At 44.1% G+C, this 27,173-nt stretch overlaps 1 pseudogene; it reads right to left on the bottom strand.

Moving 5' to 3' along the window:
* Window positions 1–26,074, bottom strand: part of LOC129675646 (CD2 antigen cytoplasmic tail-binding protein 2-like) — a 77,458-nt pseudogene extending 51,384 nt beyond the window's left edge.
* Between the last annotated feature and the right edge of the window lie 1,099 nt (window positions 26,075–27,173).

Here is a 27,173-nt window from a genome sequence, read left to right as displayed (position 1 = left end):
AGGAGAGACACCTGTCTGGATGCTGGGCATCCCAAAAGTCGGTGGTTCTGTAGGGCTTCCATGGTGAGGACAGTTAATGGATGCCTTGAAAGGGCACAGCATAGAATCTGAGGTCACCCTGTGGTTCCAGGACAAGAATCTGTGAAGTAAACCATTTCTGTCCTGTCACCCCCATGGGCAGAACTAGAAAACTCTGAACATTTTAAACTTTTGTAGCTTCACACCCATTCCTTGATTAATCTGCAAATGAGCCCAAAATTCTTAGAAGGCAAATTTAATTGTTATCACAGAGGACTTGCAGTAGCACTCTGGTTTTGTTTTTATCTTGCCGGCTCTCACTGTCTGGACCCGGAGAGCCTGGAATTCACTGGGAAGACATGTCATCAGGTCTTGAATCTGTGGTAATCCTCCTGCCTCTGCCTCCCAAGCTCTGGGACTATACATGTGCACCACCATGCCTGACTATACCAGTACTTTAAAGATTTACTTGTTTTTATTGTATGTGTAGGTACGAGTGATTATACATACATACATACATACATACATACATACATACATACACACATACACACATACATATATGTATCACTTGAGTGCAGTGCTGGTTAGATGCCATAATAGGGTGTCAGATCACTGGAAACTAGAGTTATGAACAGATTTGAATCGCCATGTGTGCGCTGAGAGCTACACTTTGATCCTTTAAAGGTGCTCTTAACTCCCAAGCCATCTCTCCAGCCCTTAGCCCTTCAGGAAAGACCTTTTACGTAAGCAAGTATCTCACTAGTTGTACCTGGACATCCTGTCATTTGCCAAAGAGCAGGCTGATGAAGCCACAGCATCTACCCAAAGACTCGGTCTAACAGGACATTTCTAGGTTAAATGATTCAACTTTGACCCACACGTATTTATTCCCAGTAGCTTTCATCTTAGCAGAAGTTAAGCTGAAGAAGATTCCTAACCTTTAACTAGGGTTATGATCTCACAATGGATGAGTTTATCAGATGTTAAAACGGAGGCTTTTTGGATTATATCAAGCTTAAGAGTCAAGACTGCTCAGATTAAGCTGACTAACTTTTTGAATTCTGGAAGAATTGATGGGGAGGGTGTCACGAGTAGAAAAAGTATCTCTGGAAAGCCAATCTTAAACCTGCCAAGTGCACAAAGTCCGCAGATGGGTTGTGACTGCATCTGAACGATTTGCTGATTTATTGTCCCTCTAAGAAGCCCAGGTGACCGGAAAGGCTGAGAATGTTGAGTGCTTAAGGAAGTGGAGAGAGGGAAAGTGTAGCAGGCACTGTTGAAGACAGCATCTATCCAGGAGTTTCTGAAACTGTGTAAATCAACTATTGAGTCAGAATAAAAATAACAGTTGTGTTTAGTGCTTGTGTGTATGATAATGGATAAAAGTAACTGAACTCTCTCGTCAGTGATAGAGACCATGAGAATATACTTGGAACCCAGCAGGCGGGGCTATTTCTTGATTGGATACAGTTGACACATATTCCCATGAAATATCTGGATTTTCATGTTAAATTCCCAAAGACATAAATACTAGAAGCCAAAGGCACAAAAATATTAAAAGGAAGTTTTAAGATAACCTTAACACATCTGTTGGCCCGCTTTGATCCTGTAATATAGCTTGTGACCTCTAATACACTTTTTTTTTTTAAACCAAGTTTTGGGGTAACATTTGTGGCTATGAATCCAGTGACATAAGGCTCAATATTTTCTATCTTCAAAATTTAAAAATGAACACAAAGGTTTTATTTGTATACATTTCCTGCCCCTAGTCTTTCCAAAGGCTACCAGAAAGAGAGCAAAGATCTTATCTGTTATCTCCATCTGTGGGTCTACAATCTAAGATGGCTCCTTTGTGCCTTTGAAAGAGACTTTTTAAAAGTAGGTCCTAGCATACCTTTCCAAATGTAATTGTTGACATTTTTGCCCTTAAGGTCTGAATTCTAGTTATATGAGCTAATTGGTGGGCTTCCTAGAATGTATTATGCTCCCCTACAATCTTGTTTTTAAAGGGTTATTTGGTTATTTATTCGACTTTATGTTTCTGTGTGTGTCGCTGTGTGTATGAACATGTGTGTGCTGCGGCCGGTGCAGCCAAACTCGGGATCTGGAGTTGCAGGCCAACGTGAGCTGCCTGATGTAGGCCTGGGGACAAACCATGGTCCTCTGCAAGAACAGCAAGCTCCCTTAACTGCTGAGCCCTCTCTCAGCCCCCGCTTGCCAATATTCTTCCCTTTCTCTAAAATATGTTCTCCTCTCTGTTTCACAGCAATATAGTAATGTCTCGTGGGTTTAATTTTCCTGGGAGACACACAGGGATGCCTGTTCACTCCAGATGGGTACTCATGACAGACCAAAGAATGATTTCATCAAAGCCCAACTTGGTGAGGCAAATCCATTTACTGGGCCTTCTTTCAGATCAAAGGTGGGCGAGGGGTTACCTACAGGAGCATGATGACCCCCAAACTCCAGCATCATCACCACAAAGTGCCCCCGAACATGGGTGCTGACCTCTTGGATGCTGCCTCATGGAACCCCCCTTTAATTAACCTTCCACTTCTTACATACTCAGGCACCTCCTATGGTCACTCGCAGCTGGCAGAGGAGCCTCTGGTGAAGGTCTTCTGTCCCTGCCTTTGCCCGCATTGGGGAGTGTCAACAACTCCATTACCATCATCATATACCTGCCTGGCACTGTATTGTTCTGCTCTAGTTGTCATGGCTACAGAGTCCCATTCCCAGATGGAATCTTGTTAAGACTGGAGGAACAGTGCCTACAGCAACACCCCCTGCTCTTCTTCAGTGATTCATCCATCCTCCAGGGATGCAGTTGTTCTGTGTCACTGTCAGTGGGATATATCATTTATTATCAAGCCCATGACACGGTATTAGACCAATTTGCTTTTGTTGGGTATGTCTGTGTTTTCAGTCAGGTACTGAGTATATTGACGTGACACCATCATCCCCTAACAATTGTGGGTGAAATTTTAAGCTCCTATTTAATTTTAACCTCAAATTTAAAGAAATAGAAATTAGGTGCCACACATTTAATATAACTGGTGGTTTTTAAAACTTTTATGCAAATACAAAGCTTATAAAATAAATCACCCTTTTTATATTTAACATCTCGCCTTTAAGAAGAGGAATGGTTTTGAAGAGCCCTGATCTGGATTTCAGGATGCTGGTGCTGTATTTACCTCCATGTTATGGGTCGAGAAGACAATGGACGCTCTTGCCATTACGGGTCTAAAGTAATGCCTGGTGGACTGGACTGGTCCTCTGGATTGCACTGTTTATTAGAATAGCTAGTTACTTCACTTGTGGCCCCTTATATTCACTTTTTGAAAAGCTGGTAGAGGGGTGAGTGGGAGGAAATGATCTCACGATAGGATTCTGAGGCTTGACCCAATACACCATGACCAGACTTGGGTCCTGGGTCCTCAGACCTCTCTGTAGGCTTAGATTTTTCACCAAACCTACTTTATGTAGGTTTCTTTAATGCTTCTACCTCCCTTCCACCCACTGACCAGAGGTAGGGGAGAAAGAAGGTTATTAGGTGAAGGTGGTTGTAGACCTTTACAGAAATAGTTCTTTGGGATGAGTTCACTCGTCCTTGTCTGGGTACCAGCAGTCCAGTCTAAAGGCCAAAACCAAGCAGCAACATGAATCAGTACGATTCAGAAGATTGGGACAAGTCAGCGAAAGCCACAAGACTCAGTTTGATTGCCCCAACAAGTTCTCTGGAACGTTTCTCTCTGCAAAGTAAAGTGTCAAAGCACAAAGATCAGCACAACAATATCCAAAAAGCAATGTCTCACTGTCCATGGGTTACTATATACCTCCTCTCCTCAAAGTCCACCCACAGATATTCTCAGCTGACAAAAGTCACGCCCCTCACATGAGAGTTCACAGTAAAACATCACATGCCCTCTCACAAGACAGCTTTTAGCAAAACATCACATGACTCAACTGAGTCTTCAAAGAAACCGGAAACTTTCACTTGACATTTCTGATATTTTTCTTTACTCCATAGTTCTTATGAATAGTCTCCCTGTTCTGGTATGCCCTTGGAAGAAGCTCAGCAGTTTGTCCAAGGGATGGATAAATGCTATGGGGTTCACAGAAACTCTCAATTGGCTTTGTAGTCACATCAAGTTTTTAAAAGTTAAGTAATTTTTAAAGTTTTGTGCATGCATATTGAACTTCTTTCTCCTTATTAACCACACCCACATAGTCCCTTAAGGTGATCAAAGGGTTGAAGATTAGCACAAGACTTCAGGGAAACTTGCATTTTTCTTATTATTCTCTGATATACTGATCTTTGGGAAAATACAGATCATGCTGAAGAAACTCTATCTTGACAGTTATCATAACAAAATAAACAGAATTTGAAACAGGGTGGGTGTCTTGGAAGGCTTCTGCCAAGGCCACTGCATATGGAACCTCTTGTTCTGGTGTAAGTTTCTCCATTTCCTCTTACTTCCTATCTTGTTCTCTCCTTGGAGGTACTCCAGTGGATTGCATAAGCCACCTTTTACAAGCCAGGGGGATCTTAAATTGGACGATGAGGGAAGCAAGGCACAAAGCAAGTTTCCCATCTTGGCAGAGGAAGGAAGAGATAAACAGAGTCCGATTCTTGTTTACATGTTGGCCAGCCCCTCATTTCCCGCCTCTGTGATGTTCTTTTTACCATCTTGGAGGTCTTTCCATTGTTGATGTTTGGTTGTTTCATCAGCTCCGGTCATCCGTGTCTGTCCTCGAGACTATCTCAAAGCATCAACACGCGGTTCCTGTGTAGCTATTACAACCTGAATGATAAAATATCAAAAGGATTACCCGGAAAAGCCATCAGAACATTTGATTGGCCCTTGACTCCTGCCTGTTCTCCAAGTATTAGTTTATCATTTTTATCCTGAAATTCAAAGATAGAAGTCTTGGTGACAGATTGAAGGAGGAGCTTAAGTGAAGAGAACAAAGTATAAACCATTGATTAACTACATTAATTTATAAATCTCCAGTCTTCTCATGAGCTGCTAATCACTTATTAACTTAAAATTATTCAGCATAAAAATTCCTACAGATGTGATTTTATGTTTTTTTTTTTTTTTCTGATTGAAACTGAACTCACTTAATTAGAATTTTCCTTGGTTTTAACACACAGCGAAAAGGCAGCATCTGATGTGATCAAGTGAAAATCCTACATCTTTAGATTCAAAGTTGACAATTGAAAGACACATTCATTTGAGCTTGCCACATGCTTTTCTCCCTGGTCCTTGATGAACACAGAATATCCTGTGTCAAAGAAGCACACGTCTTTTTGCAGCAGACCTGTACTATGACCGTGAGCAAATAGTGTGTTTATTATCAGAAAGTCTGAATTTATACAGGAAACACTTAAAATGCATTGCAGGGTCAGTGGTGAAAATGGGAAAACCTGATGATTGAAGGGAAAGTGGGCAATGCCTTTAAAGACTTAAAAAACTTTTATTATTATTATTATTTATTACATTTTACTCACTTTGTATCCTGGCTGTAGCCCCATCCCTCATCTCCTCCAGGTCCCACTCTCTCTCCCTCTCTCCCCCACCATGTCACTCCCTTAGTCCACTGATAGGGAAAGTCCTCTTCCCTTTCTATCTGACCCTAGCCTATCAAGTCTCATCAGGACTGGCTGCATCCTCTTTCTCTGTGGCCTGGTAAAGTCTCCTCACCAGGGGGAGATGATCAAAGAACAAGCAACAGAGTTCATTCCAGTGGCTGCCCCTGCTCCCCTTACTAGGGAACCCACATGGAGACTGAGCTGTCCATGGGCTACATCTGAGCAGGGCATCTAGGTCCTCACTTGATGAATGAGCATCGGCCTGGGCACGGGCACAGCAGGGCCCATGGAAGCCAGAAGAGGGTGTCAGGTCCCTTGGAGCCTGAGTTAAAGCATTGTGAGCCACCTGATGTGGGTGCTGGAGATGGGACTGAGGTCCTCTATGAAAGCATTGTGTGCTCTTAATTATTTATTAGTTTGTTTTGTTTCTATTTCTCTCCTCTGTTGTCCTCTTCAACCCCTATGCCCCTCTTACTGGTCCTTTTCCTCCCTCCAACCTGTCCTCTTTCTGCCTCTATATCAAAAGTATTACACTTGCTCATTCCCCCATCTTATAAGTTCCCCTGTCCTTTTATACTCTCCTACTTTCATATCCTAATATATGTGTGCACATAGACACATGTATATGCACACACACGTTCACACATATGCATACACACATGCATGCACAGATAAACATGTACATACTTGTGTACACACACACATACATACACACACACACACACACACACAACTTTGACTCTACATTCTGAATTTGAGAGAATACATGAGACACATTGTTTTGCCTGTCTGGATCCCCAGGTTTTTCCTCTGCCTTTCCTTGTCCCTTTCTGGCTGCTTATCTTGGTTTCCTGTTTGCTTTCTGGGTTGTGGGATGAAACTGCTGTCTTTGGCTCTGGGGTGTCATTACTTTTGGCTGCTCTCCTCTTTAAGGAGCCACAACTTGGTTTGCCTCTCTCTAGGAGGCACCTTTCCTGTCTCTGTGACTACAGTCTAGTCTTTCTTCATGGTTGTCCTCATTTTCTGGCCCCGAAGGTTTCCTGGGTGTGATGGCTTCCTATGGTCTCAGCCCTGATGACCTCTTGACCCACTGTAGAATCACACTTGGTTGTGTTTTCCACTTCCCATGTCTCTGACCTCTTGGATGCTATCACGAGCGTGTTTAAGTAAGCTGGACAAGGGGTTCTTTGAGGCACTGTCTAACTAATGTGTCACAATTATATTTGCACCCTAAAATAACAGGTGGAAGGGGATTTGGCGCAGCGGATCCTGACCCTGGTTAAGCAGGAGGAAGCTGCCTCTTCGGGTCTCTTGGCCACACAGAGTGTTTTGAGGGACTGGGTATGATGACGGGAATAGGGTGCAGCTTCCTGCGCATGATGAGGCTTTTATTCTACACACAAAGGTCTCCTTGGCTTGTTTTCCTTTCCATATTTTCTTCCTTCATTTCTTCATTCCTTTGTTCCTTCCTCTTCCCTTTCTTCCTTCTGAATTTTCCTTACTCACACCTGATGTCCTGTCTTACTCAGGCCTTGGCTGGCCACAGTGTCCAGGATGGGCCTTGTGAGGTATGTCCAGAATATGTGGACTCCTTCATCAATGGGACTCTTTGAAATGTCCTTGTGCAGGGAGTTTCCATAGGACAATATGTGAAGCAAGAGCTTAGAAAAACGTTTAAAAGATAAGGGAATGCAATGGATAAATACGAATGGGGTAATACATTTTAAATTTAATTTTTATGATTTTTTTTTGTATGTGTGATGCCACATGCATGGGTACCATGTAAGGAGGTCAGAAGGAGGTGTCAGATTCCAGTTGCTGCTCTTCCTTTGGCCCCAAATTCAGCTGGGGTCCTCTGGAATAGCAGTATGTACTTGTAACAGCTGAGCCATCTCTCCAGCCCCAATAGCTTTCATTAGAAGAGCTACAGTTAAATACTTATGGTAGCAGAAGGTAGCCTAGCTGTCTTAGGAATAAGAAAACCACCCACCAAGAAGGTAGTTGATAAGACATTGCTTAGCTGTCTTTATCTTAATGACTTGTAAATTCTTATTCTGAAAGATACACAAATAATGGTCTGGAGGTTGGAACCGAGATTTTTAAAGTTTCTTAAATAAAACCACAAACACTCTGAAACAGTTCTTTGAACATGACTCCATAAAAAGCTGAGGGTTTACATTTTATGCAGACTCACCTCCCACTTTCGTATAAAGGACTCCCTGAGTTTGTGTCTATTTGGATTTGGGTCTGTTTGCTAATCTTCATAATCATGACACCATTGCCTTCTGAAGTCATAGTAATGTGTTGACTCCAAAGCAACCAAAAATGGATGCTATAAACCTCACAAAATTTATAAGATGGTTTCATATGCAATTCTCACCATTTTTATAGTTCCACAAAGTCAGAGAGATTATAATTTTGGTTGTTTTTTTGTTTGTTGTTTTTCCAAGTAACAATCAAATTAGGAAAAGATGTTCCTTCTTTATTAAAATTGAAACTTGGTGTCCGCTCCAGAGGACACCATCCATGGTTCCCTTCAGGGCTATAAAGCCAGGAGAATCTTTTCATCCTCACCCCACACACTATTTCTCTTGTGTGCAGTGCTCAAGCACAGTGCCACACAAGAGTAGCACACAATGTTCTCTCTCTCTCTCTCTCTCTCTCTCTCTCTCTCTCTCTCTCAATCTCTGTCTCTCAGGTTTTCAAGTCAGAGTTTCTCTGTGTAGCCTTGGCTGTCCTAGACTTGCTTTGTAGACCAGGCTGACCCCAAACTCACAGAGATTCACCTTCCAGAGTGCTGGGAATTACAGGCCTGTGCCACTGTTTCCATCACAGTGTGCACTTTTTCCCTTTAGTCTTCTCTATCTTAAGTCTGAGAACTCTGAGAGACTGAGGATAATTCATTAAGTCCCTGACCCTCTAGAAAAGTGACATGCAGGGCCCCCAGATGGACCCCTTATCCAAAGCATAGAAAGGTCCTAACATGTTCCTTTGCCAAGACTGTATACCCAGGAGTTTGAAGTCTATATTAGCAATCCCCTCCAACCCTGGTTTTCAGTATGGTAATGAATGTGGAATTAATTACAAAGAGGTATTGTGTAGATCAGCCTGAAATATTGGGCAACGAAATCTGTACTTAAGCATTTAAATAGTCCTTTCAAGGGAGTCACATTAATCTGGAGACGAAACTCATAATATGTACATTGTATCCCAAATTCCAATCAAATACAGGCTAAGCAAGGCCTTATTTTAGCCTTAAATCTCGATTTCTTTATGAGAACATTGGGGTTGGATGTTCGATGCTTTTATATACTATAGTAAATTAAAATATTTCAAAAGGTTTATTTTATGTATATGTGTATGCCTAAGTACTTGAATATGTGCCGCGTGTGGCGCCAGATCCCCCGGAGCTGGAGCTCCAGGTGCGCAGAGCGCCGTGTGGGGCCCTGGGTACTGCGGGGGCAGCAGATGCCCTCAACCACCTGAGCCTTCTTTGCAGCTCCCAGTAGAATTACTTCAATAGTAAAGAAATGTAAGGGACTAGAGCCCCAAAGGTTAAAAATATTGACCTTTTTAAAAGTTAAAAGGTGTGATCACTGAGTATCCTTGAGATTGTGTTAAATCACACTGTCAAGGTTTACCATACAAAGTTCAAACTTGTGAAAAATACTTCGGCTCCAAAGTAAATGCACAAATCTTAAACTCACATACAATTTCATGCACAATAAAACTCTTGAAACAGGAAAGGGATAATCTGGGGCTTGGAAAAGACAGGGGGAGTATTCCTTATTGTCCACTAGATGTCAGTACCAAACTGACAAAAACATCTGCACCCAAGTGCCCTCCGACAACAGGCTATTAATTTATAATAAAAGGTATCTGACAGCTTTATTCTGATGAATTATGGGAATCCAAAGCATAATTCCCAGCCTTTGGTTTATAAATTGTCATTGATTTTAATGTTCTTTGTGGAGTTGTGGCATGCAACAAATTTTCCTGCCAAGAGCTGTTAAATAAATAGTCATCCTTTGCTCTCAGCAGCGCATTGCACTTGTTAGGCTGATGAGCAGCACCGGCTGATGGTTATCCATAAGCCGTTTGCGACAGAGCGCATCGCAGCAATTCAAACAATCACGGAATGCATTCATTCCATCTTCTTCTTCTTCTTTTTTTTTTTTTTTTAAGTCTCAAGTGAGCCTAAAAGAATGGCTCAGGTAAAAGACAGTGCCCTTCAGTTCTTTATACGGTACTTCCTGATTGACAGGTGACTGGAATTGTTGTAGGGCTTGCTGAAGGCTCGTCAAACCTCACTGGAATTATTTGGTTTCTCTCTATTGTGTGGTTTGGCATCCCAAAAGTGTATCACATGCCTGTTCTAAAGAAAGATGGTTATTGTAAAGACAGGAGCTTTTGTTCACATAAAGATCTGTTACAGACTGGCATCGGAACAAAAGAAAGCTTATGCCTGAGATGTAATTTCAACATGTTTTGGAGAAGTAGTGAGTGTGTGTAGTGGAATATGGAGGTTGGCGATGACCGTTAAGTCCTAATCACTTTTAAGCAGAGGTGCTAGCTCTTAGGAAAATCCCTGCCTGGCCCCTTGCTGCTTTGATTCCACTCTGAAACACTCAGTGTGCTGGATGGCTTGCAAAAAGACCCTCTGTTCTTTGTCTATAAACCGCCCCATACCATCGGTGGCTATGTCAAGAGTCACCCCTACTCCCCAGAAGTGGCTGTCTGTCGGGGACATACCCTCAAGTCAGTCATTTGTACGGTGTTTTCTAAGACTTCTTTGGGATCGAAGTCAAGTGACCTGGGCATGTAGAATTCTGTTAATGGTGCTATTTGTGAACGCACACCTGCGAGCTGCCTGGAGGCCCAGCTAAGTAGCAGAACAGCACGTTAAAGTCCAGGGAGCTGACTCTAATGTTCCAGCCGTGGTTTCTTTTCCTCATATCTTTCTGTTGCTCTGTGTACTGTGACATGACAAGCTAGGAATGCCCCTGTTGTTTTTCTTTGAAAGAGCAAAATCTACGGGCTAAGAACATCTGATTTTCTCTGAGTTCCTCCCCCAAATAAAGGAAAGTTCCCATTTAGTGCTGTTATCTTCAGATTGAAAAATAAAAGTTTTTTTCTCCCAAAGGAAAAAAAAATAGAAGAATCAAGAGCTTGATAGACATATGGCTGCCTTTTACAAGTCGTTATGATCTGTCATAAAAATATTGTATTTACTGACATTTCAAAATGTGGACTCTAATCTCTGCACGCATTTATTTTTCTTTAATAGTTGCTTTCTGTTGCGAGCGTCGGTCCGACAAATAACATTAGAAAACATACAGCGTGGTCCCCGGGTTCAACTGTCAATGTCATTGCACTTGAAGAGGCGGGGACCAGAGTCTAAGTGTTCCAATCTGATGAGTTAAATTAAGCTGAGTTGGGTCGAAAGCTTTAGAGAAGAGTCATTTTAAGCTCAAATACAGTTTTTTCCAGTGCAAAGATGAATGGCGACTATGAACCGCAGCCTGATTTTGGAAAGCTGCTTTAATGCGGGCTTCTTTTCCTGACTCTCAGACTTGCTGCCTGTCAGCAGTGCAAGCCAGTTGCACCTGTACCGACACTGGGCTGGTGCTTAGAAAAATGGCTCGCCGTTCCTGGAGAGGAAACTCAGTGTGTCAGTCCTGACAGACCAGGGTGGGCTTTCCAGTTTAAGCTACACTGTTCATTAGCATCACCAGTGCACTTATGCCAGGCTCCTGGGCCAGGCCAGGCGGGTGTTCCTGGTGTTAGAGATGTAACAGCGAGGAGGAAGGACTTGCTTTGTGAAGCTCGCATTCCAAGCCCTGGCCAGGGTCACTTACAGCGCACTACCCCATGGTTAAGTAATCGGCAAGACAAAAAGGTGGGGGGAGAGAGAGGCACATCGGAGATTTGTTCTCAGGGGCATGGGGAACCCAGTGCTGCCTGTCAACAGAGAGAGACTCCTTCTGTGGCCCCCTGAGTAGAGAAGTAGACAACCTGAGGAATGATATCGGCAAAGAACTAACCCAGGAATATTTCACATAGAGGAGACAGCGTGTCTCGAGGCCCTGAGGCAGACACATGTGCGTGGGAGGAGGATCAGAGAGGTCAGCGTGACAAGAGCAAGCAAGGGGGAATGTCTTTACACCTGGGTGGGAGGTGAAGGAACACAGCCGGATCCTTTTCTCCTGATGAGGTAGTATAACAACACCCGAGTTCTATTATGAATCAGAGGGAGAGTTCTGAGTGAGAAAGCAGTGTGTATATCCAAGAATCGCTCTTTTTGTTCCACGTTAAGTAGAGGTGAGTAAGGCAGTTCACTGGGGGGCTGCAGCCTTGATGTAGGGAAGAGGCAGGAGGGATTTGGCTGGGGTAAGTGGTGAGAAGTGACTGGGTTCTGGGGACATTTTGAAAGGTGAGCCAGTAAGGTTGGCTGCCAGGCTGGAGTGGGATGTGGGAAGAGACTGAAGGATGACTCAGGACATGGATCTGGCAATTTGTTAACCAACTTTGTACGTTTAGGTGACCGCTGTAGAGGAGGGGGTAAAGGGAGAGCTAGGTGTTGGCCAGAAGTAGATGCTCCACCGTGATTTAGGGTGGAGGTCATGTTTTATCTGCTAGGGGAGCTCGCTCAGAGTCCCGGGGTCCCGAAGCTTGAGAGCATGGCGAGTTTGATGTCATAAAGAGGGAGGGCCAGCAAAGGATGTGGAGGGAGGAGAGTGTTATGAGCCATCCTAGGTCTGGATCATTCCAAACATGGCTGCTTTGGTTGACAAGGCCTGGGTGGGATTTCCAGAAGTGTTAGTTCTTGGCTCCCACACAGACCCTTGGCAGCTGGGCCTTGGGAGTCTGAGGTTTTACACAGGTTGCAACAAATGACATACCTTGAGGGAGAAGCTGGAAGTACAAAGCTTTAGGGTGCCTGTTTAGAGGTCAGTGTTGATCTTAGGGGCCTGGGAGCCCCGTACTCTGGGAGTGGAAGATTGCTCTGAGTTGGAGGCCAGCCTGGGCTACAGAGTGAAACCCTGTCTCAAGCAAAACAAAACAAAACAAACACCCCACAAAATATTTAGATGTATCAAAGGAAGAGATAGTGTTGGTTTATCACATGAATAAATAACCATAACTTGAAGAATTCACCCTGTGTTTGAAAATTGCCACATCTTTTAAAACAGGATTTTGGTTAAAAGACAGTATTTTTAGTAGATTTATACAGGTATGTGCGTGAGTGTGTTTTTATCCCCCAAATGACCTCAGAGATCAAAAGTTACCATTTAAATACCAGGGATTTGTCAGCAGCATTGATGAAGACAGGCATGATCATAGTTCAAGTGACTGTTTTGATTCTTGATTGGTTCCTACAGAATCTTCAGTCTCCACAATACAGCATCATCAGAACAATGCTGGACCTCTCTGCCGCCTCCTTTCACCCACTCATAGCCTGTAATTATACTCAGACTTTGCCCTGTGCCCAGTATCACAGAGGACTTGTTGCCCCCGGGCATAAAACACATTGTTTTTTTTTCCTTTGTCAGAGAGCACAGGTTGTGGCCTGACTAGATTTCTCCTGTATCCTGACCCTCCATCACTCAGCAGTAGAGAATGAGAATCAACAGAGCTTCCCCAACCTGCTGCTTAAGCAGCTGCTGACAGGCTGAGGCTGCCCAACCTCGTTAACCCATTGGCTGCTGTGTTCGCCCAGGAGTGATTCTTAATGAGGCAGAGGCATCCCAGGCAAGCCAGTTGTGTGCTAACCCAGTTGGGCTGGGGCATTAAAGTGGGACGGTTCCACGCAAGGGCCTGCAGCAGACTTATTTATTTATTTATTTTATCAGAAACACACTCACAAGAGAGCACTCTTAAGGTAAATAAAGCAAATAATGCAGTTGCCGCCCTCGACTCTGTGGTGCTTTAAAAATATCGGACATTTTGCAATCAGGAGTACCTTGGACGCTTGCCATCTCCCAAACATCCAGTCCCTTAATTAGCGACTCTGCTCTTGGGGGGCGGGGGAGTCGGTGGTGTGCAGCCCAAGGACTTAGATTTAGCAGAATAGCTGAGCAGTCTCCACCTACCTAAACTCCATGGCTCATGCTAGCCACCACGGTACATGAAACCCAGAATCCAGAACAACAACCATCATGCTTCCTGAACCCCAGAGACCACAAGGATGCTGCTTCTCTCAACAGGGAAGGTTTAGGGCTCTGATGCTGCCATGCTGGAAGTCAGTTTTATAGTTGACTACAATACTCTGTGTGTGTGTGTGTGTGTGTGTGTGTGTGTGTGTGTGTGTGCGCACACACGCACACATACGAGTCAGATGTCTTCCTCAGCTGTCCCATCTTATCTCCTCTGTGACAGTTATCATTTTTATCTGGGAACAGCTGGTTTGACTAGGCTGGCCACTGCCCTAGGGATCTGCCTGCACCCACTCCCCAGAGCTGGAGTGCCTCGCCATGTCCAGATGTTTTCTGTGGGTCCTAGGGACCACACTCAGGCTCTCATGCCTGCTCAGCAAGTGTTTACCCACCAGCTGTCTCCCCAGCTCCTGTGGGGTAGGCTTGAAAGGCCTCAGAGGAGTAATATTTGAGGGATATTTTTTTTTTGGACAATATTGAGGTCCAGTGTTCCAACTTCTTTTAGCTCCAAAATCTTAGCATTTCTGCTTTACCAGAGGTCTCCCTGTATTGCAGAAAAATAATCATATTTGAACTCTCTTTCTCCGGCTTTGAAGTCCCTTCCTCATGTTTCTACTGTGATGTTACGTTAAGGGGGAGAGCCGCGCTAGACCATTTTCTGTGTTCTGCAAGATGCTGAGTAAGGCCTGCTTCATTCCCAGCAGCAGATGCTATTAAAGTTTCGGATTCTAATCTAATAAAATTTCATCATACCCAACCGCTTGTCTTAACCAGCAATCAAGCACACCAGACTTAGTATCTGAGGGGAAGAAAAAAAAAAGAATATATAAAATATTGCATAAATGTTTTCCAATAAAGTTTTTAAAACTTGGAAGAGATGGTGTATGGGGGTGGTGGCGGTGGAAGATTCATTCAATTTTATAGGACCTCCGAGGCCCAGAGTTCTTAAGTAATCTTTTTTGATGTTTTTAGACAGACCATTAAGCAGAGGATAAAAGTCCCTATGTTCAATATCTAGATACATTAAGCATTAGGTTTAAAATTTACAGCTTTCATTTTGACAAGGGAAATGACACGTTTGGTCTCAACGACTGTCTTGAACTTAACTGTTCTGTTCTTCTCCTCCTCCTCCTCCTTTTTTTTTTTTTTAACACGAAGGCAGCTTGTCAGGCAGAGGGTGCAGAGCTGTGCACGAAGTCCGTTAGAGGTCCTCTGAGGTAAACTGTTCCGGGCTGTCATGGTGTCTACCGTCCTTGAGCAATGGTGTCCTGTTGAGACCAGGGTACTGTGTGCTGTTCCTGTGGGGCTGAAGGCCAGTGAAATCGTTCCTGAGGAACATGGAACAGAGAAGGATGAGGCTGGGTGCTCAGACACAAGGAGAAGACTCGTAGACACGAGTGGACCCAGCATACTTCCGTTTTCATCTTCCCCACGGGACTCTACAATGGAGCCCCAGTCTCTGACATGCTCAATTGTATTTTGGGACCAGGCTGTCAGGGAATTGCTGAACTAAATCACTGTTGGAGAGAGAAGGCAGAGGGGAAATAGGAAGGCCAACCTGATTCAGAAGAGCCATAGTTAGGGAGATAGAGGAATGTGAAGGGCGCACAGTGATTTGCTGTGTTCTCGGTGGTAACGTGACTGGGGCCAGACAGGGATGAAGAAACGACAGACACCCGTACAGCAAAGCTGGTGGTGGGTGGGCGGTGCTCTCTGATGGAGGGCACCTGCCACCAACCTGGAAGCTCACGGAGTTTATGCCCAGGCTCAGGGTGCAGACCCTGGAGGAGGAAGCTGTAGTAGGCTTTTGCACACACTGGTGGATCATCAATAAACACCTGGACAGAAGGAAGACTTTCCCAGTCCTCACAGCCTCACCCAGGGAAGGCTTCTCCTCTCCCAGAGATCTGAGGCTTTGGGGTCCTTGACATGGCTGTGCCCACATCAACCGTGTCCCCTCACTCAGACTTCATTTGCTTCCCATGACAATCAGTTTTAAAACTACTGACATAGATAGGCTTTCCTTTCTTCCTCCTAACCTTGGGTGTGGAAAGGGAGGACCGGAAGAAACTGGGGAGTTCAACAAGCTAGGATGGGAAGTCTGGTTTATTTGTTTGTTTTCCTCAGAGGACGGGCTTTATCTCTTAGGCAATGGATGAGATATGATGACTACGTGCTTGCTGTCCCTTCTAGGGGAAGAATAGGCAGAGGGGCAGTAGGTAAACCCCTGTGGGAGATGACTCTGTATTCCAGTGGGAAGGGAGAGCTGGCATTGGTTCTGGCTCATGCTGGGAAGGACCATGCAGGGGGCAGTCATGAGCAGCACTGTCCCTGGGATTTGACAATAGATGTGGGGAAGAAGGCAGGGGAGGTCTCATCTTTCTGTGTGTCTTTTTCACCTTTGCTGTGTGTGGCTGCTGGGCTTGACAACCTGAAGGGCCAAAGGGCTTATGCTGGCTTATGCCAAAGGGCTTATGGTTTGAGAATGCTCCGGCCACCACAGCAGGGAAAGCATGACAGCGGCTCAGGCTGCGGCTGTGGAAGCTGTTCACATCACAGCCGGCCAGGAAGCAGAGAGAAAGGCCAGATTAGGGTCTGGGCAGCTCAGCAGCTCAGCCCTAGAGACCTACTTCTGCCAGCTGGGCCCCGCCTCACCAAGGCTCCATGGGCTCCTAAAATAGTCGACCAGCTGGGGGAACAACTGCTGGGAGCATGAGCCCACAGGAGACAGTTCAGATTCAAACCGTAAGACCTCCCTATGCACCACCTTCAGGCCTCTCTGTCCCCCCCGGGGAACAGAGCACATGCACACACTGGCTTCTGTATGCCTCTGGCTGGACTCTGGGTTTTGCTTTGGCGCTTTCTGGGCAGGTGCTGTCTTTTTTTTCTTACAGTTTGGGGATTTTATTTATTTATTTATTTATTTTTAATATTTTATTATTATTATTAATTATACTTTATTCATTTTGTACCCCCCCATAAGCCCCTCCCACCTCCCCTCCTGATCCTTCCCTTCCTCCCCTTTCTGCATGCATGCCCCTCCCCAAGTCCACTGATGGGGGAGGTCTTCCTCTCCTTTCTGATCTTAGACTATCAGTTCTCATCAGAAGTGGCTGCATTGTCATCTTCTGTGGACTGGTAAGGCTGCTCCCCCCTCAGGGGGAGGTGATCAACGAGCAGGCCAATCAGATTATGTCAGAGGCAGTCCCTCTTCCCATTACTAGGTAACCCACTTGGACACAGGGAACTTCCCAGAGACTCATACTCCAACCAAGGACTATTCATGAAGATAACCTAGAACCCCTGCACAGATGTAGCCCATGGCTGTCTTTTATCTTACTTACAGCACTGTGGTAGATTATTCACGCTCAGGACGTTTATCCGTATTCCTTCCCTTCCCTCTTGTTTTGCACTCTTTATCTTCCTCCCTGTTTGTTGTCAAGTTCACCCCTTGTAATTTAGATCCACTTTAATGCTTGGGAGACTCGTGGCCTCCTTCCGTGTGGGGAGCTTGCATTAGTCACAAATATTGTGCCTGTGCAGAATACATACATCAAATTCAGCACTTATTTTTGGCGCTGTGATTTTTAACCAATTTTGCACAAAGGAAAATCAAGTGACAGAGTTTTATTGATTGTTGACTGCAACTGTCCAGAACGAGAGATGCATAAGTGATGTGGGACATGAAGAGAAACTGAGTGTGAGCGTGTGTAGGTGTGTGGAGAGGGGTTTAGTCAAGACATATGCTGGTTCACAATTTAAATAGCAACCGTTTGATGTAGTGCTGAGCTCTGGAAGTCAGGGCTTGTAAAGACTGATTGGGATAAGGGATGGTTACCCTTTCCTTTCCATAGAAATGGAAGAGAAACTCATGTCTTCTCAGCTCCTGGCTTCCTCGAGAATGGCAAACCAGAGGAAACACTGATGATAGAAATGAGTGCCCCGAAGCGCCCCCTACAGGCTACCACTGGTATTGCCATTACAAAGATAACGAATACCTCATAGCCAAGTAATTTTCCTAATAAAAACATAGAAATATTTTATTTAAAACCAGATTGTCAAAGTATGAAAAAACACTTACGGACTACATTCAGTCTAGAATCATTAAGGCACTGACATATCAGTTTTTTTTTACAAAGAGAGAGAGAGAGAAATCCACTACGTCTAAGTCTAGCTGTTGTTTGATTTATTTTTATGTGATTTTATGCGTGTGTGTGTGTGTGTGTGTGTAAGTGTGAAGAGTGGAGGAGCAGGTAAAGCGTCCTCTTCTGTTGTCGACAGTCAGCAAACCCTGAGGTCCTCCTGGACTGTAGCGTGAGACTGTCTCAAAGGACACTGACAGCAACAACAGCAAATCCATGGCGCTTTTGAAACGTTGTTGCAAGAACACGCTCTTGTCTTAGAGCCTTCCTTACAAACGCATGCTCAGTACAGCTGATGTTCAAATATTTTCCAGAGACATAAAAGAGAAAAATATTGTAAGCAACCAAAGTGAGTGCAGGACGAAAGGGAAGATGGCATTGGTAGTGGTCGGACCACGTGAGGGCCAGAGGGATGCTGGGATGCCCGGATACAGGCAGGCAGTTCTCCTCCAGGCTTTCCAGACCTTATTTTGAATGTGTGCTGTCAGTTGGTTTCAGCTTTGGCAGGTCCATGTTCCTTTCCTGTATTTTAGAAACATATGTTAAAGAATATTTGTAAAAAGATACATATAAACAACTTCAAAATGATGAAGATGTTACTAAATTTCAGGAAATTTGATTTATTTAAATATTTTTGGAGCTTGACAAGTAGAAAGGGTTTCTTATAAAAATCCTTTTGGAAGCATTTCCTTATGAGAGGGATGGAGTGTGCAGCTCATGTACACTTAGTTCAGATAAACACATTTATCTATTTATCATCTATCTACCTATCTACCTACCTACCTTCCTATCATCTATCGATCTGTGTATCTACTTACCCATCATCTGTCTATCTATCATCATCTGTATATCATCTATCTGTCTGTCTATCTCTTTATCATGTATGCATGTATGCATTATCATGTATTTATCATCTATCTATCTGCCTGTCTATTTATCATCTATCTATCTATCTATCTATCTATCTATCTATCTATCTACCTATCTATGTATCTATCTATCCATCCTATATCTATTTAGCTATACCTATCATCATTTATCAATCATCTATCAATTTATTTGTCATCTGCCATCAATCTATCTACCTACCTTTTATTTGCCATTTACTATCTATCATCCATCTATTATCTATATCATCTCTCATGTACCATTAATCTAGCTCCCATATTCTATCACTCCTCTATATCTATTATTCATTTATCATTTTTCAATCATCTTTCAGTGATCTATCTATCATCTATTCATCTATCTATCATCTGTCAATCATTCATCTCCAACCTACCTACTTATTCAAACTCATGCACACATACAAGTCTTATATAAATCCTCAGTGATAGGCTATTTTATTTACATTAATGTGAGGAAATATTTTAGTTCGTTGAATGCTGCAGAAGTATTTGTTGAAGTTTGAGATAAGTTCTAACTGTAATCATAAAAAAGAGCTTTTGAGAATTACTGAATCTGTGATTAAAATTATCAGAAAAGAAATACATAGCTAATGTGCTCTTCCCCTCCCCATTTGAAAGAAGTTTATCAGTATTTATCCATGGAAACGGTTTTAACTTCTAAATTTAGATCAAGGTGTTAATAAAAGGTGCTTCTGAGGCCAGCCCATAGCACTCCTGTGAGAAATGCCCCTCCTAACCTTGCGTTTTCCTTTGGCCTGGCATCCATGTTGCAGCTTTTAATACCATATCTGAAGTATGGATGATGAGGGCACCTGCATGACCCCAAATATGCTGAAAATTGTAAATCAGGTATGGTAATGCTCACTGACACGTGAGGGCGTGCCCTTTCCAGCACAAGCACAGGGAACCAAATGTTCACAGAGGGAACAAGAAACAGACATGTAGACATGTGAGTGTGAATATACACGCACGCGCCCGTGCAGGAGTACACACACACACACACACACACACAGTAGAATCCTTGCTGTGAACCACTAGGCTTTCTTTTTTTTTTTTTTTTTTTTTTTAATATATAGCTTTAGATTACATTCTCCTTTATTCATTTAAACAATTTACAAAGGCTTTCTGCTTCTCCTCTCTTCTTCCAAGAAAAGCCTTGATAAAGACAGAATGGAGAGATACTGGCCATTAAAAGATAGTTTGTGGAGATATTTTGTAGCCTCCAAGGGTAACAGGAGAATCCCCCCAAACTGTCCTTCCCATTATCATTTCCCATTATCATTTCACTCACAGACTTACCTGAATTGTCCATCTTGCATCTAAGGATAATCTTGTACATCTTTGAACCATGGTTTTTCCAGTCACCCAGTTTTTTTCCTGTAGCACCCTGTTTCCATCCAGGTATCTTCTTGCCTAGCTCCCTGACCTGTAAACTCTTTCTTTAAAGTTCTTATCTCCTGTTATGCTCACACTGGCCAGTGTGGCCATAAGGCAGCTTTCACTCCTTCCTGCCTCCACAATCCTCCTTATTTTGATTGTGGTTTCCCTGTTTCCATAGCACTCACTAACATTTAACATGCTCTATAATTAACTAATTTATTACGTGTATTATTTGTTCCTGTCTTGGCTGGAACATAGATTTCACTGAGACTCTGGGGTTTCACCGTCCTCATTACTAGAGGGAAGGCCCCAGAACAGGAGGGGGACCATGCCCGATCTTAACTATCTGGCTTTACCAGGAGAGTTTTGAAAATCACCTAGAAGCCTGAGATTTTAAAAGGCAGTTCCCACAGAGTAAAACAGAAGAGTGGTCAGTGATGAATGCCAAGGTGAGCCAGCTTCAAAGGAAAGAAGTACAGGGCTGCTGATCTCCTTATCAAACTCAAAGCTAATCTGTCTCCCTCACTTTCTCCTCGTCGACTTCATTTTTAGATAGGCCTGTCCTATATTATGGCCGTGAGTGTTCTGGACTTCAGTCATTGTTCAAAAAAGGAAAGAAAATTCAAAAGAAAGCTGAAAACCCTACGTCTCATTCGTACTGGCCAGGAGTGGGGTCTACTCCATCCACTCAAACCACATGGATGGAAAACAGAAAAAAGGTTTTCCAAGGAAACAGTGCATGCATTGCTAAAGGAAGGCAGGGCAGAAGGCAAAAATAGTTACCTACTGTAATTTGTCAGTTTACAGCACAGGATACGATTCCATTGGCAATTTGAAAACACATTCTAATGAAAGGGGAGAAGCTAGCTGAGCATGTGGTTAAATATTCTTAACATTGGGGAGTTGTAGATTTGTCCTTTAAAAATTAGTTAATTTTTATAACCTAGGAGAGTAGCTGAGGATGACCTTGAACTTCTCCTGTTGTTCCTGACTTCTGAGTCTGGGGTTACTAGTCTGAGATTGGCCCATTGTGAGCAAAATACACAAAATGTCATGTGGACCTTGTATGGGGGTACTTCTTGAAACAGGCTCAAATCACCTGAGAGGAGGGGACCTCAATTAAAGAAATAGCTCCCTAAGATCATGCTGTAGGCAAGCCTGTAGGGCATTTTCTTAATTAGTGATTGATGGGGGATGGGCCAGCCCGTTGGGTGTAGTCTCATCCCTGGGCTTGTGGTCCTGGTTCGATAAGAAAGCAGGCTGATGTCCTTGTTGTGTACTTGAGCGTCTTTTGGATATATGCCCAGAAGTGGTATAGCTGGATTTTGAGGAAGCGCTATTCCCAGTTGTCTAAGAAAGCGCCAGATTGATTTTCAAAGTGGTTATATAACTTTACATTCCCACCAGCAGTGGAGGAGGGTTCCCCTTTCTCCACATCCTCTCCAGCATGTGTTGTCACTTGAGTTTTTGATCTTAGCTATTCTGATGGGTGTAAGGTGAAATCTCAGGGTCATTTTGAGTTGCATTTCCCTGATGACTAAGGACGTTGAGCATTTCTTTAAGTGTTTATCTGCCATTCTATATTCCTCTATAAAGAATTATAGAGCTCTGTACCCCATTTTTAAATTGGAATACTTGATTTGTTGCTGTTTAACTTCTAGAGTTCTTGATATATACTGGATATTAGCCCTCTGACAGATATAGGGTTGGTGAAGATTCTTTCCCAATCTATAGGCAGTTTTTTTGTTTTGATGACAGTGTCCTTTGCTTTACAGAAGCTTTTCAGTTTCATGAGGTCCCATTTATTGATTGTTTCTCATAGATCCTGTGCTGTTGGTGTTCTGTTCAGGAAGTTGTCTCCTGTGCCAATGAGGAGTAGGCTCTTCCCCACTTTTTCTTCTAACAGGTTTAGTGTATCTGGTTTTATCTTGAGGTCTTTGATCCACTTGGACTTTAGCAAGTATACAACAAGGACATCTGCTCAACCATGTTTGTAGTAGCTTTATTTGTAATAGCCAGAAGCTGGAAACAGCCCAGATGCCCCTCAGTTGAAGAATGGATACAGAAATTGTGGTACATCTATACAATGGAATATTACTCAGTGATAAAAAACAAGGAAATCATTTAATTTGCAGGTAAATGGTGGGAACTGGAAAAGATCATCCTGAGTGTGGTATCCCAGAAGCAGAAAGACATACAAGGAATATACTCACTCATAAGTGGATATTAGACATATAATATAGGATAAACATACTAAAATCTGTACACCTAAGGGAGCTAATCAGGAAGGAGGACTCTGGCTAAGATGCTCAATCCCCATTTCAGAAAGGCAAAGAGGATGGATATTGGAGGAGAGAGAAAACAGGGAACAGGACAGGAGCCTGCCACAGAGGGCCTCTGAAAGGCTCTACCCTGCAGAGTATTGAGGTAGATGCTGAGACTCATAACCAAACTTTGGGCAGAGTGCAGGGAATATTATGAAAGAAGTAGGAGATAGTAAGACCTGGAGAGGACAGGAGCTCCACAAGGACAGCAACAGATCCAAAAAGTCTGGGCACAGGGGTCTTTTCTGAAACTGATACTCCAGCCAAGGATCACTCATGGAGATAGCCTGGAACCCCTGCACAGAGGTAGCCTATGGCAGTTCAGTATCCAAGTGGGTTACATAGTAATGGGAAGAGGGACTGCCTCTGACATAATCTGATAGGCCTGATCTTTGATCACCTCCCCAAGAGGGGGGAGCAGCCTTACCAGGCCACAGAAGAAGACAATGCAGCCATTCCTGATGAGACCTGATAGACTAGGATCTGAAGGAAGGGGAGGAGGACCTCCCTTATCAGTGGACTGGGAGAGGGACATGGATGGGGAAGAAGGAGGGAGGTACAGGGAGATACAAAGTGAATAAACTGTAATTAATAAAGATAATTAAATAATAAAAAAGAAAGTAGGCTGAGCAAGCCATGGGGGAGCAAGCCAGTAAGCAGCACCCCTCCATGGCCTCTGCTTCAGCTCCTGCCTCCAGGCTCCTGTCCTGCCTGAGTTCCTGCTCTCACTGCTTTTGATAATGAGCTGTGAGTGAAGTAGGCCCTTTCCTTCCCACATTGCTTCAGCATGTGCCAACACAGCAACAATAACCCCAGCTCAGATAATACTCTATGCATTTGCCTGTGTCTCTTAGTCAAGCACGCTGAGAGTTGGCCATGAGAGTTAGATTTTAGAATAAGAAAGAGTGGAGTTGAGTTCCCTTCAGTCCAACCAACGGATAGAGGCACAGCTCGCCTTTTGGCCCTGTCTGAGGTCTGGGGAAAGCATCATTTCTTTTCCTCATGGGTTGTTGGAATGGCTGAGAACCTACTGGCCTGCATTTGTTCAGGATTCTCCCTTAGCAAGTCCAAGGTGACAGGCTGCTTTGGAGGTGCGTTTTGGAAGCAGGATTGGACCCTGGAGCAGACCAGAGGGGGAGGAAAGACAAGTGTATTGATGTTCTGTGGTGGCTGCTGATGGAGGTGTTGGTGGCTTCATCTTATTGGTGCATCACAGAAGCAAGCAGACTGCACACTGGGAGATGATGCCTTTACTGCGGGGTACCCCTGGTACGATTTCCTTTCTGAATTTTCCAAATGTCCTTGAGTGTGAGTTGAGCAGACGCTGGGAATGGTGGGTTACTTCTCTGCAGGGCGCCTGTCTACTTTACTCTAGGAAGTAGCGGTAGCTTCCCAGCCCACTCAAGGATGACCTCTTAGATGCTACAAACACACAAAAAGGCAGGAGTAGCCCCCTACTCTCTCTCTGTATGTGTTATATGTGCGTACATGCAGGTACACTCACTCATGTGACATCAGGTGTTTTCCTCAATCACTCTCCACCTTATTTTTTGAGACAGGGTATTACTGAACCTGGAGGTTGATGTTTTGGGTAGGCTGACTGCCCATGACATCTATGGGGTCATCTTGCCCCTGCCTGCTGCCCCTGCCTTGAGTACTGAGTTTACACAGACACATAGACATACAGACAGGCATGTGCACATACACATGTGTACACGAAGACACACCTGGCATACAGGCACAGACCCCCCATGCACTGCCACAGCCTGCTACTTGTGTGCTGGATATTTTTTTTTTACCCCGAGCCATCTCACTAGCTCCTTCCTTTTCTCTCTATCTCCCCTGCCCTTTCCTCCCCTTCCCTCCTTTGTTCTCTAACAGAGTCTTGCATCGTGGTCCTCCTCCACGGTCTTGAATGCCCATCGCTCTTCCTGCCTCAGTCTCCCTGGTGCTGGCCTCACGGTGCACATCCCTGGGCTTGGCTTCACAGTGCGTTTGTTTCTTTGCATGTAGTTTCTCTCTCCTTCTGGAGTTCACTTTCCTGAGAAACAGTCACCAGGTAAAGTTCTCATCCTTTAGAACACATCACTTCCAGAAAATTCCTTATCAGTGTCAGTGTTTTGTATATATTTACAGTAATATTTCTCTCACTGTATTGAAATTATGTTCCCATGCCTTTGAGTGTCATAATGGAATATTGAGGATAGTGGCTTCACATTTGAATCGTTAGTGTCTGGCATACAATAGCAGCACAACGAATGTTTATAGTTTTTCCTTCACCTTTAAGCTTTGACTATTAGGGAATTCTCGTTCTGTTGTTAGACAGTCTTTTCTTCCACAAGGAGTAGTCAAATGCTGCCACTTCTCCCGTGTGAGTAGGTTAAACACTGTAATATAATTTTGTTCATGGATGAGTGAACACGGCAACTTGTCACTGTTAAAGTGATCAAGCCGCTTAGCACCTATTTAATTAAAGCAGAAGACACTTGGCTGGTATCTTCATCTTTATCAATTACATCCTAATCAGGAAAGCAATATTTTATTTAGATCAAAAGAAAAAGGCTGCAATGCCACATCCCTACCTCTTCTAGAACACCATCAGCACCAGCTTGGATAGCTCAATTGATAAGGCTCCTGACCCCGAATCTCGGAGCACCATCAGCAAAAGCCAAGGCACTCCAAGCATCGCTGAGTGACAGATGCCCTCCTTCCCTGCCCTGAGAGTCCTGAGACGTGCTCTCACCTCCATGTTCTGAGCCTCAGGACTTAGGAAGCAAGGCCATTATCCTTGATACCTAGGGGCAGGAGGACGGCTCAATGCGGTCTGCACAAGCCTAGGGACCTGCGTTTGAACTGCTGTCACCATGTAAAAACTCACGAATGGTGGTGTGCTTCAGGCAGGTCGCACAGCTCCCCGGCCAGCCAGTTTAGCTGAGCTATCGAGCTTCGGCTTCAGGGTGAGACCCTCCCTGCCTCAAAGAATACCATGGAGCACCATTGAGGAAGACCGCCCACGCCAGCCTCCGGCCTCCACGTGCACATACACGCATGCATACATAGCCACACACCCGTGCCCCTGCCCACACATGTGGACATAGGTAAAGGCTGATCAGAGATTATGTGGGAAGTTCTGCGAGGATTTTCGTCCTTGAGTCCAAACCTTAATTTGAAAAGGAATATCGGGGAACATGTGAAAATTTATCATGGGATGGGCACATTTTTATAATTCCCCATTTTTTAAAATAATTCCTTTATATGGGTATCAAAAGAGAAAGCCTGGCAACTCAATGCAGTGCCCTGTACTCACGGCTAACGCAGAAAGGAAAAACTGGCGACGCTTTCTAGGAATGGCTTTGTCTTCCGCTCACCGGCTCACCCGCTTTATCACTGCAGTTCGGCGGCCATTTTCACCGTGAACAAAGGACTCGTGTCTCTGGGCACAGGCTCGTTCTTCGAAGTCTTCTACCTTACGCCAGCTCTCCACGCATCTCCCGCAGAGTTCTAGCCCAAAGTCAGGTGGCTCGGGAAGGAATCCAAAGGAGACCATCTTTCAAGAGTTTCTGCGTATTCCACCCTGTGACTCAGGGCTTGAAGAAGCAGCAAGCATGCTGATTTGTCAGTGCCCCCGGAGGCGGGATCACCGTCTGTGCCAGAGTTCATCTGGGGCTTTGAAAACAAAAGCCAATCTCCACCTTCATGTGTGCTTCGCTCTCGACGACAGCTGACTGAGCCCTTATGCCAATTGTCAGGGATTATTTTTAAATCCTTACTACGAGAAAGAGACAGTTGTGAGGTAATCTGATCCAACCCTCTGGCTTACAAGAGTTGCATTCTCTTGTAGTAGTTTGGCTGCTGGGAGCTGTTTAAGTTTGAGATGCTGGTACTCTTTCCTTCTCAAAAAAAAAAAAAACCAAAACTGTAATAATTCCTTCTGTTATAAAAGTAAGACTGGGGCTGGAGAGACGGATCAGCCAATAAGAGTGCTTACTGGAGAAAACAAGTAACAGGACAGGAGCCTACCCCAGAGGGCCTCTGAAGGCTCTACCTAGCAGTGTACCAAAGCAGATACTGAAACTCATAACCAAACCTTCGGCAGAGAGCAGGGAATCATATGAAAGAAGGGGGAGTTAGTATGACCTGGAGGCTAAGTTTGTCTGTTGTTGCTCGTCTTCTCTTGGGTCGCGCCTAGGTTTCTGCTTACCTATAGATTCTTGTCCCTTGTGACTTGTTCGTGGTCATGGTCGTTCGCAGCAGCCACAGCACAGAGCTGGTGAACGCAGGCTAAACTCAGGAAGAAAAGTCTCTTCCTGCTGTATGTACCTAGCATTTTCAGGATTAATCTGAGAAAATCTGGAATTTTAGGAAATACAGAGATCATTATTCCTTTCTTGTTAATGTGTCAATTTAAATTTCCAGAATGAGTTCCTTAGGTGGTATTTCTGGAAGTGTCCAGGGTGGCCGCCCTGGAGCTGCTGAGCCCAAGCTTCTCAGGATGGCTATGGATGTGAAACAGGGCACACAGCAGTGCCAGCATTTCATAATGTCAAGGCTGGGCCCTAGCAGGTCACTTTAGTCCATTTCTTGCTTTAAAAATACCTTTATTTTTCTAGATTTGCCCCTCTATCCCCCCAGCCTGTGATCTAAGG

This window comes from Psammomys obesus, unplaced genomic scaffold, assembly GCF_907164565.1.
Source record: "Psammomys obesus unplaced genomic scaffold, mPsaObe1.curated_primary_1811, whole genome shotgun sequence".
Classification (NCBI taxonomy): Eukaryota; Metazoa; Chordata; class Mammalia; order Rodentia; family Muridae; genus Psammomys; species Psammomys obesus.
Note: the sequence above shows the minus strand (reverse complement) of the source record. Positions and strands in the feature narration are given on the sequence as shown.